Source organism: Rhagoletis zephyria, unplaced genomic scaffold (genome assembly GCF_001687245.7).
Source record: "Rhagoletis zephyria isolate East Lansing unplaced genomic scaffold, Rhagoletis_zephyria_1.1 Rzeph_scaffold_01620, whole genome shotgun sequence".
Classification (NCBI taxonomy): Eukaryota; Metazoa; Arthropoda; class Insecta; order Diptera; family Tephritidae; genus Rhagoletis; species Rhagoletis zephyria.
Window position 1 is genome coordinate 32,942 of NW_016158704.1, and position 11,801 is coordinate 44,742.

An 11,801-nucleotide genomic window follows, 5' to 3' on the forward strand; every position below is an offset into this window, starting at 1 on the left:
GCACTAATCACCAACTAGGCCAAAGAAGCTCATCAAAATTAATAAAATTAAATTTCATTTAAAAAAATAATTAATCAAATTGGTTATTGACCACTGTGCGATGGGGCTATCGATAGTATCGATGGTTTCATTTTGCCGCCACTATCGAATTTTTCTGAATACTATCGATAGTTGTATGTTGTTCACATTGTTGGAATTGGACTATAAAAGATGCACATGCCTACATATATATGTATGTTTTGAACTCCTTTGTTTGTAAACATGTTCTTCATGGTTTTTGTTATAAAATGTGTTATTGAAATACATACACGATCTCATTTTGTTTTACACAAGTTATTTTTGTGTAAACAAAAAATCTTTATGGCTTTTCTAGTTACGAAATGGGCTATTTAAGAATAAGATTTCTTCCTGGCTGTTGTTGTCTTATATAGTAATAGAAGAAACGAAGAAATTTACAGGCGATGGAATCTGTCATATCACTTGCCAATCTTTCTAGAACAATAACAAATGGATTCAAATTTGCATACTTACAAAATATTGTGCCCAGTTTTACCAATCAATTTTAAATTTGTGCTATTTTATATTTTAAGGTTGACACATTTTGAAATTCGTTGGTAAAACAGGGCATTAGTGTTATATCTCAGGATTTTGTAAGAAAGCTTTCGATAGTATCGATAGTATCGAATATTTTGCACTATCACTATCGAAACAATCGAATGTGTACACTATCGATAGTTTTCCAACACTAATAGTCAACTTAAGTACAGTAGACTGCATCACTTCCCATACAAAAAAACGGTACTCTTTTCCACTGGAATTATAAAATCTATTATATTTTAAGACTTCCACCAAAATATCTCGCAAAAATATTAAGATTTACGTTAGTTGGACCGATTTGAAAATACCTCCAAAAATTTAGTTTTATATTAATAATTTTTTTTTTGAAAAAATTACCTCAGATGACTGAACTGATGAAAAAGTTTGCATAAAAAAATGTTAAATGGAATCATAATTATGAGATTTTTGAAGCTGCTTTCGCACTTTTTTCAAAGACTGGTTTAAGAAATACTTGAATAACTCAGCCAAAACCTTTACCATTACTTATCATTGATAAGGTATTTTCTCACCCTTCTTATTTCTTTGCGAATAAGCTCATTCAAAGTATCAACGAGGAACGCAAGATAAACGCGTGTCATGCCATATTGAATTAAGATGTGTTGGTATTTGATAAAGAACGTGACGTGACGTGAATGAGTTTTTATGCAAAGAAATAAAAAGGGTGAGAAAATACCTCTCCACTGATTCATAAGTCTATATCGGTAAAGTTTTGGAGCAGTTTTCTTACACAAATCTTTGAAAAAATTTAAAAAAAACAGCATCAAAAATCTCATTATTATGATTCCGTTGATACAATTTTTTAATATTTTTATGTAGATTTTTTAAGTTTAAACTGTTTTGTCATCAGTCTAATGTACAGCAGTCGAAAAAATTATAGCCCCACCAAATTTTCACAAGTTTTAAAATATTATTTTTATTTTGTTAGTTAATTTTGGTTAGTTTTTTATAGTTCATTCTTTAACAACGTCCATATAAATACAAGTTTAAAGGGAGTGTCACACGATTGGGTGTTTCCCAAAATTTGTTGTAAATCGTACCCCAAATATTTTTCTTTATCCCAATCACGAAAATTAATTTTTCAATAGAACGTCGCTATACCAATCTTTTGACTACAAAAAAAAATTAACCATTTTTTTTATTTTGTACCAATAGCCCAATATAAAAATGTACTTATCTGTACAAATGTAACAATCTAGTGCCACTGCCTTAAAAATTTATGCAATTTAAAAAAATCATCAAACTTTCGTAAAAATGTCGTGTATTTTAATTAGATTCTAAGTATGCAGTTCTAGTAGAATAAAGTACAAGTTTCAAATTACTAAAATCTACGATTGATTTTTTATAATTTTTACAAAGCCTCAAAATTTTTACGAAAGTTTGTGAAATATTTTTTAAATATTCCATAATTTCGGAGACTGGGATTTACACGGGTTTTGTTAAGGAATAAACTATATCTTTATAATAAAATAACCAAAATTAAATAAGAATGAAAATAATATGTTAAAATTTGGCAAGAGGTTTTTCGGCTATAAGGACCATGGAAAACCCTGGCGACTTGGTGGATGCAAACTCAATAAGCGCACCAGTGTTTTTTATTGAAAAAATAAGAAAACAAAAGCACCAGATTTTAGTATGACATAAAATTATGTTTTGCGGTTTATTTAATACGTATATTAAATTTCAAGGGAGCTTACAATATTACCTTGGTTATGAAGTGGTGTGGTGGCGGAACGTCCGTAATCGCTGGTGATTAAAATCCAATAGAAAGTTTAAAGAATTAGAAACTGAAGTCGAACCCTCTAAACGGTTTGAAGAGTTCCGTTTTCAGGGGAAAGTGCACTGACAGGAAAAGTGCAGTTTTTCTTTTTGTCTTGTTTCACATACGAATGTGTATGTGTGTGCATCTGTTAAATGAACATTAGGGTGGTACACCCGATAATTTAATTTAAGAATTTCATTTAGCGTGGAGGCCTAAACAACCACTGTATGTATTTTTTAATATCTTTAATTGGACATGCATATTGTACATAAAGGAATTACAAAACAAGATTACAAAATATATGCCTTTTTTCAAAGCTCATTTTTAAGTTTTAGTGCCTTAAAATCCGACATTTCTACATTTCTGGAGGGGGAGGTGGTAGGGGAGTCAGCATTTCTAGCATTTCATAAATTCAACATGGATTTTGCAAGGGCAAATCAACTTCTACAAACTTACGTGAGTTAACAACCTTTGAAGATAAAGCATTTAGTGAAAACAAAAATGTTGATGTTATATATACTGACTTCAGTAAAGCATTTGACAAAGTGTGCCACTCGTTGCTCATCTATAAACTTGATCTTCTTGGTCTTCCACCTAATTTTCTACGTTAGATCTCTTCATACCTCTATAACCAGGCCAACCAAAAGGGGGAAAATTGTGTTTCCTAAAATGTTTTGATAGACTTTTTTGTGATGATTACGAATATGTAAGTATAAAGTTTCCATCAGCCTTAGATTTTGAGAATTCCGGATTTTGGATTTATTTTGTTAATAAATAACTATAAGTGCCCATCAAGTCAAGGTGAATGAATGGCATTTTCAGAGAATTTAAGAATTTCGATTTTGGCACAATTTTCTTTCTCCAGTATTTTTTTAATAAATGTTTATAAGTGCCCATCAAGTCAAGGTGAATGAATGGTATTTTCAGAAGTAGTAGCCGAGAGCTCTAGCTTTAATTTAAGCCCAAGTGGAAGGTTCTATCACCTATTGTTCTATTGTTTTTTGCTAGGGCTTCCCAAATATTGCAAAAACCGCGATTTTTTGATAATTTGACCACGTTTTTCTCAAAATCTAAAGCTGATGGAAACTTTATACTTACTGATTCGTCTATCAGAAAGTCTATCAAAAACAGCTTTTACATTATAGGAAACAAAATCAGTGTTGCCCTGTGTATTAGATCACAATGGGTAATGTTTAAAAATACTATCTCTGACGTCATTGATGTTACTTCAGGAGTCCCTCAAGGTAGTCACCTAGGCACGGTTCGGTTCTTGCGTTTTATAAACGATATTGCTACAGATATAAAACTTTCCAAAACTTTAGTGTATGCAGATGATATAAAACTTTATAAATCTTACGTGTCAATTAAATAAAAGTCTTTGCTACAATCAGACTAAGCCATGATGTTGGTGTAAAGTAAATCTTATGCCTCTAAATCTTAAAACAGAGATGTTCAGCCTGTTTCTTATACAATAGGTAAACATTATCTGGAACAGGTATACAATTTTGTGGACCTTAGTATCACAATGGATCCAAATCTTAATTTTAATCTTCCCATTAATGTGACGGTCAACAATGCTAAAGATGTACTTGCCTTTGTTAAACGGTGGTCACAGCATTAGTTAGACCGATTCTGGAATACGGTTCGGTGGTTTGGAATCTAGGTATCAAATTTACTCAGACAAGATAGAATCAATTCAAAAACAATTTCTACCTTTTGCTTTAAGAAATTTTCGTTGGGATTCTCAATATAAACTTCCATCTTATACCAGCCGAATAAAACTTATTAATCTTCATACACTTGTCAGTCGCAGGCAACTGCTTGGTACAATTTTCATACCCGAGCGCACTTGTGCACAAGGGTATTATAACTTTGTTAACATAACGGTTGTTTGTAACAGGCAAGATGAATCGAGATAGATATAGGCAAATGTAAACATAAATGATCAGGATGAAAAGAGAAATTAAGCGGTGACTGTCTGTCCGTCCGTCCGTCCGTCCATCTGTGCATACGATAACTCGAGTAAAATTGAGATATCTTAACGAAACTTGGTACGTGTACTTCTTTCAGGCGTAGGACGGATGGTATTGAAAATGGGCAACTTCGGACAATAACCACGGCTACCTCCCATATGAGGGTAGTTTTCAGATATACATAAGAAAAGTTTGATATTTTAGTAACTACTGAAGAATATTCATCAAAATTGATATTTACAATACTTTTTAGACGAAAACTAAAAAATTAGGCGAAGCGACGCCCACTTATGGTTAGATGTGTATATCTTGGTCTCAACCAATTTCTCCCAAACAGTACACAGTACAGTGTTCCAAACAATGGCACAGTTGTTGGCCTTGGTACAACATACCAAACGGCTGAAAATTTAAAAAATCGGACAATAACCAGAATTACCAAGAAATACGTTTATGATAAAAATTTGGAACATGGGTGTCCCCAACGTCCACTTATGATCACATATATGTAACCAGATAACCGTTCTACCAATTTGTATCAAACTAGGTATGGTTATTGTGCTTACCACCGAAAAGCAAAACGTTGAAAATTATTGAAATCGGACTTAAATTACGGCCACTTTTCATATAACGGCAAATTTCAGAAATGCTTGAAACTTCGATATTTCGAAATTTAAGGACGCTAATTTACTCAGAATTGATACTAACAATAATCCCTTGAAAATATATAACATTGTTTGGAATTTTGGGAAATGGGCGCGATACCTCCTCCATATGACTATATAAGTTTATTTCATTATGTCTAACTGAACGTTCTATCGAACATGTTTTAAATGGGGGTAAAACCACCCCGGATTACCATGTAGCGGTAGTTTTCGGAAAGTAGAAAAACATATATTTAATACTTGCGCCGGGTATTTAATGTTCGGCTCCGCCCGAACTTAGACTTTTTTACTTTGTGAAGACCCCAAGTCCCTACACTCAGAGACTTCACAATTGGCTGTCATATGTTATTGAACTGCATTATATTTTGAATTGTTAAATACATATATATATATATATATATATATATATATATATAAATGTAGAACTGTTGAATTTATTTATACATATTAAACGAACTGCTAATTATATACATACATACGTGAAATCGAAATACATATGTACATATCTATATTGAAATTTGAAGTACATTCATACGTACTTCGGTATGAACAAGTAAAAGGAAGTGAAGAAAATATTAGCAACAATGTTGTTAGGATAACTGTCTGCCTGCGTGCAGGACAGTATAAATAGAGCAGAAAATGTAATTTGAAATCACTTCTGGTAGAGTAGTAGTATACTCCAGTCGATCGAAAAAACGCAGATTGGAATGGCTAAGCAACGATTGTGAAGACTAAGTTGCTTAGTAGGTAGTTAAGGTATATGATGTGACGTGAAAACGCTGCCAAAGCAATACGTTATATTGGTGTGACGTGAAAATGCTGTCAAGTAGTACTTATATGGTGTGACGTGGAAACGCCGCCAAGGAAATACGTTATATTGGTGTGACGTGCAAACGCTGCCAACTAAATAGCGAAATAAAGAAGCGTCACTATAAGAATCATTGGCGTATTTATTTTAACGTTTGGATAAGGGAACCCAACATCCGACTGAGCCACAGCCCAGCNATTAACGTTTAGATAAGGGAACCCAACATCCGACTGAGCCACAGCCCAGCTATAGACCGGATAAACCGGGTTCGTTACAATTGGCGCCCAACGTGGGGCCCCTATAAATAAATGAAGCAGTAAGGGCCAAGGAGGAGAACTCACAGATAACAAAAGTGAAGTGAAGAGGTTTGGAAAATTACCAAGCAAAAGTGCAAAGACACCTTTAAAGTGATAGAGACACAGGGTAAAGCCCAGAAATTACGAACTGTGAAAATAATCAAACATTCCTTACCAATAAGAGGGTAACGTGAAACAAAGGAACATTAAAAAATAATAATAATAATAAAATAAAAATAAATAAAAAATGGTGAAAACAAAGTGGGTGTACTACTTAAATAAAGAGGAGCTGGTGACCTATATGACGGAGTTCGGCCTTGACAATTCGGGGACCGCCGAGGAGCTGCGTAAACACCTCTCTACATTTGTACAAGAGGAAGGGGAGACTGAGAACCATCGCGATCGGGTCATTGATTTTCTACAAGCGCGGGGAATGCACCAACACCGAAGAGACCCGAAGTGCTACTACTACCGCCTACACAACAACCCATCAACGACGACAGCACAAGAGGAACGCCGAACGTGCCCATGTATCCAGTATACGTCGACTCACAACGATCAGCCCCAACTATCATGGACCGCGTACGCAAATGGGGCGTNTTTAGCGCTTAAGCATACGAGGTCTACAAGCGCGGGGAACGCACCAACACCGAAGAGACCCGAAGTGCTACTACTACCGCCTACACAACAACCCATCAACGACGACAGCACAAGAGGAACGCCGAACGTGCCCATGTATCCAGTATACGGCGACTCACAACGACCAGCCCAAGTATCATGGACCGTGTACGCAAATGGGGCGTCAAATACGATGGCGGCAAGGACAAGCTGGATTTCATCGAACGCGTCGAAGAATTAGCCGACGGGTACGAGATAGAAAGAGACGCGCTTCCACGAGCATTACCCGAGTTATTTAAGGATAGAGCCCTCGTCTGGTTACGAAACAATCACGTCCACTGGAGAGACTGGGAGACGTGTAAGCGAGATTTCCTGAAGTTCTTCCTGAATTCCCGGTATTTCGAAAGACTCGATGATGAGATACGGCAGCGTGTTCAACGGCCCAGAGAGGCATTTNCAGCGTATTCAACGTCCCAGAGAGGCATTTAAAGACTATGTACTAGCGCTACAAGGGCTAATGCGTCATTCCGACTATACGGAGGCACAAAAGCTTCGACGCATCTATAAGAATTGCCGAAGCGAATACCAGCTGTATATTAAACAAACCGAGTTCAACACTCTTGGAGAGTTGGTAAGTCTGGCAGAAGACTACGAGAATATTGTAGCAGAGAAGGAGTCACAACGAGCATTGCCCCGCGCAATAACCCCGAGACGAAGCGAAGAGCGCAACTACACTATCCGAGAGGAGCAGAGAAGAGAGAGGTACACGATGCCAGCGAGACGGCAGGATGGAGGCGTTTATGCGCCACCTACGGGACAACAACGTAAAAGCGAAGAATCTAGCCGAGTAAACCCACGAACTGCGTGCAGACGATGCGGCGAAGACGGACATTTCGCCTACGAATGTCGCAACAATATCCAGCAATTCTGTTGGACGTGTGGTCGGCGGAACATTCGAACTTCAGACTGTTGCCGTGGGAAACAGGGAAACGGCCAAGGACCCCATTCGCGACGAAGAGTGGGGTCTCCACTAATGTAACCTCAGTCAATGTAACACCAATTCTTAAGTAAGCGGAAGGCCGAGTAATCGCCAGAGCAACAGTGGATGGTAGAGCAGTAATAGCGGCGGTTGATACAGGAGCAACGAGAAGTTTTATAAGCATTAGAAGAAGCGAACACCCTGGGAGTAGAGCGGTCGCGAAGAGTGAACAAGAGAGTGGTGCTAGGAGATGGCAGACCAATATCGGTCACAGAAGCGGTAGAGGCGGTGGTAAACTCGTCCTACCCGGTTTAGTCGATGACATGGTCCTTGGGACTGACTACCTTGCAAAGGCCAACACAACAGTGAGCTGCAGAGGGCAGACATTAACGCTGAAGGCAGAGGACGATATCCGAACGAAGGCTGCATGTACCACGATGTTAGAAGTGCGCGAAGTAGAGAGAGCTGAAGAAGGCGAAAAGGCCGCAAATGAACAACTCACATCCATCGAGGATAAGACGGAAGTCGAAAATTTCTTAAAGAAGGAGAAGATAACGGGGACGACTAACATCGGCGCCCATAAGATTGTAATGCGAGATGATCGACCCATAAAACAGCGCTATTTTCCCAAAAACCCGAAAATGCAGGAGGTAATAAACAGGGAGATCGACGAGTTGATAGAGAAACAGTGCATCGAGCCGTCGCACAGCCCACACAGCGCGCCAATCGTGCTCGTAAAGAAGAAAAACGGAAAGTGGAGACTTTGCGTGGACTATCGGCAACTTAACGCGTGCTCGGTACCGGATGCATACCCACTCCCACGAATCCAACACATTTGACAGCTTGAACTTGAAGAATGGGTAATGGCAAATCCCGATGGAAGAGAGTAGTAAGGAGTATACTGCGTTCACTGTGCCAGGACGTGGCCTGTTCCAGTGTCGCGTAATGCCGTTCGGGCTACATTCAGCGCCTGCGACGTTTCAACGAGCACTGGACAAAGCCATCGGCCCGGAATTGGAACCGCACGCGTTTGCTTATCTGGACGATATTATTATCACGAGTGCGACGCTAGACCAACACATGGAACACCTGAAAGAAGTGTTTCGACGATTGCGACAGGCGAACCTCAAGATCAACCCAGAGAAGTGTGAGTTTTTCAAAAGAAGTTTGAAATACCTGGGTCATGTGGTGAGCGAAGAAGGGATTCACACCGATCCTGACAAGATTGCGGCGATTAAAGAATTGACACCGCCAACAAAAACACGCGAGTTACGGTGCTTTCTGGGCGTGGCGTCATGGTATCCGCGATTTGTTCCGGATTTCTCGCATATTGCACACCCTCTGACGTCATTACTGAAGAAAGGAAGCCGATGGAGATGGGGCAATGAGCAGCAGACGGCCTTTGAAAAATTAAGGGGCGCACTTACGGATGCACCGGTATTAGCCTGTCTAGATTTTCCCCACCATGCAAGCGATTTTGGACTAGGTGCAGTACTGACACAGGAGTTAGATGGCGCAGAGCGAGTCATAGCCTAGGCTAGTCGACGGCTGAACAAGGCAGAGCAAACCTACTCGGCGACTGAAAAGGAGTATCTGGCCATTGTGTGGGCTATACGGAAAATGAGACCGTACCTGGAGGATTCACGGTTATCACCGACCACCTGCCCTTGAAATGGCTGAATGCGATCGAGAGTCCCTCAGGACGCATTGCAAGATGGCCACTAGAACTCCAGCAACATACATTCGATGTTAAGTACCGCAAGGGTAAGTTGAACGTCGTAGCCGACGTACTGTCACGACAACCCCAAGACGTACAGCTCAACATATTAGTGCAGGATAAAGAGGCAACGGCCTGCAAGTGGCTGGCCGAGAAAACGGCAGAGGTGAAGAGGACACCAGAAAAGTTCCCGGACTACACAATGGTAAACAACGAACTGAATCGACACATCGCAGTCCAGATGGATGATGGAAGACACAGTACCGTGGAAGCTATGCGTGGCAGCGCCACTACGTGAGAGACTACTGAAAAAGTTCACGATAGCCCAAGCGCAGGACACATGGGCATCCGCAAGACGATAACGAGAGCGACGTTACTAGTGGCCCGGAATGTTCAGGGACATAAAGAGGTATGTCCGACAGTGTACTACCTGCCACATTTACAAGCCCAGCCAACAGAAAGCTGCGGCAAAGATGCTAACCCAGATCGCAGAAGAACCTTGGGCCACAGTATGCGCATACTTTGTGGGACCATTGCCATGATCAAAGCACGGAAACACAACCGTACTATTCTTTATCGACAAGTTTTCCAAATCGGTAGAAATTGTGCCTCTGCGGTAGGTGACAGCTGAAGGCCTCAACAAAGCGTTTCGAGAACGCGTACTCGCTAGATTTGGAGTCCCGAAAATTGTAATAACTGACAATGGAACACAGTTCACCAGCAGAGAGTTCAAACGGATACTACGAGAGTACGGGGTTAAGCATCAACTCACCGCACCATACACGCCACAAGGAAATCCGACGGAGAGGGCAAACCGCAACATAAAGAGAATGCTTGCACAGTTTACCGGAAAAAAACTTACTACCAAAAATCCTCCCCCGGCATGCACCTGAGCCTAATTCGACGCAAGGCGAAGAATAGGTAAATTTCGGTCATAGACAGAAATGTGATAACTCGGCAATTGACAAATAGGGGAGCGATTGCCATGAAAAGGAGACCCTAAAGGGAGAGAAGAAGAAGAGAAAATATAAGAGAAAAGAGGGAGGAAGAAGAGGGAGTTTAAAAGAAAGAAGAAGAAAAAGCAGTTTAAAAGAAAGAAGAAGAAGCAGTTTAAAGGAAAGTAGAAGGAGATTAGAAAAAAAAGGGAGAATGAGAAGAAGAAGAACAACAAGGTTGTAGCACGAGAGTACTATGAAAAAAAAGGAGATAATTCGTGCCAAGATAAATAAACAAACAAAAATTTTGAATAGCATTAATATAAAAACAAACATAATAAGGCAATATAATTATTAATATGTATAACAACTATTAATAAACAATAATGTCAGCAAATACAATAATAATAACAAATATAATGATAATACTTAATATCGTAAAACGGATACATCATTTACCAAGCTGGCAACACTATTCCAATATTGACATATCGATCCCTGCAAAAAAAAATATCCCCCTTTTGGGAGAGTGGGCAACATTGTAACACAACATCTGAATAAAACAATAACAAACTAAAATATTATAAACCAAAAAATAACAAAATGCAAATAATTTGGAAATATGCAGGGGCGCTGGAGTCCTGCATCGTGGAACCCAAGCGACTACACGACTCGGAGTTTAGTAGCAAGCAGCGAGGCGGGTAGCGGCACGTTTACGCCAGCAGAAGTATGCGGCGATAGCAACGACGATGACTACGAGTGGCATCTAGGCGAGATGATAAGGGCGCCCACGCCAATCGAGGTGTCCGATGACAGCTATAACGAGCCACGCAGGGGCGAAATGGACATCGAACAGGAGGACTGCCAACGCCCAGGTGAGGTTTATATAGAGTATGTATGGCGCATCACTATGACGATGCGAATTTTTAACGACGCGTCACACAACACCGTGCGACCTAGCAGCGGCGACAACATCAAGTGATAATAGGGATGAAGGAAGCGAGGAGAAGAATGCGCTCACCCCTGGAGGAGTTGGCCAGCACAAACACAGAGCCAGCAGACCCTATGATGATCCACGAAATCGAACGCTGGCTGCAGGACGACAATCTACAGACAGAAGCACTACCCGGTAACTGGCGAAACTTCGGCGGCACAAACCCGGTGCCGAGGGAACTGGTAAGGGTCATTCAGGAGCGGCTTCAGCGACAACAAACTAAACGCCAGACATTCAGGCATGCGGTGGGCACAATGGTGTACCGCGTACGTATTACAGGCGCGGGGATGGTGACAATCACGCATCCAGAGGGAAGTAAAGGGGGATGGGGGTGGTTGTGAAGACCCCAAGTCCCTACACTCAGGGACTTCACAATTGGCTGTCATATGTTATTGAACTACATTATATTTTGAATTGTTAAATACATATATATATATATATT

The 11,801-nt window shown here is 40.0% G+C and overlaps 1 protein-coding gene across 1 annotated transcript in view; it reads left to right on the forward strand.

The window, feature by feature from the left end:
- LOC108364642 (neither inactivation nor afterpotential protein C-like) overlaps positions 1–11,801 on the forward strand; it is a gene marked incomplete at its 5' end in the record, with an annotated part of 63,698 nt that overhangs the window by 6,014 nt on the left and 45,883 nt on the right. The window lies entirely within an intron of this gene.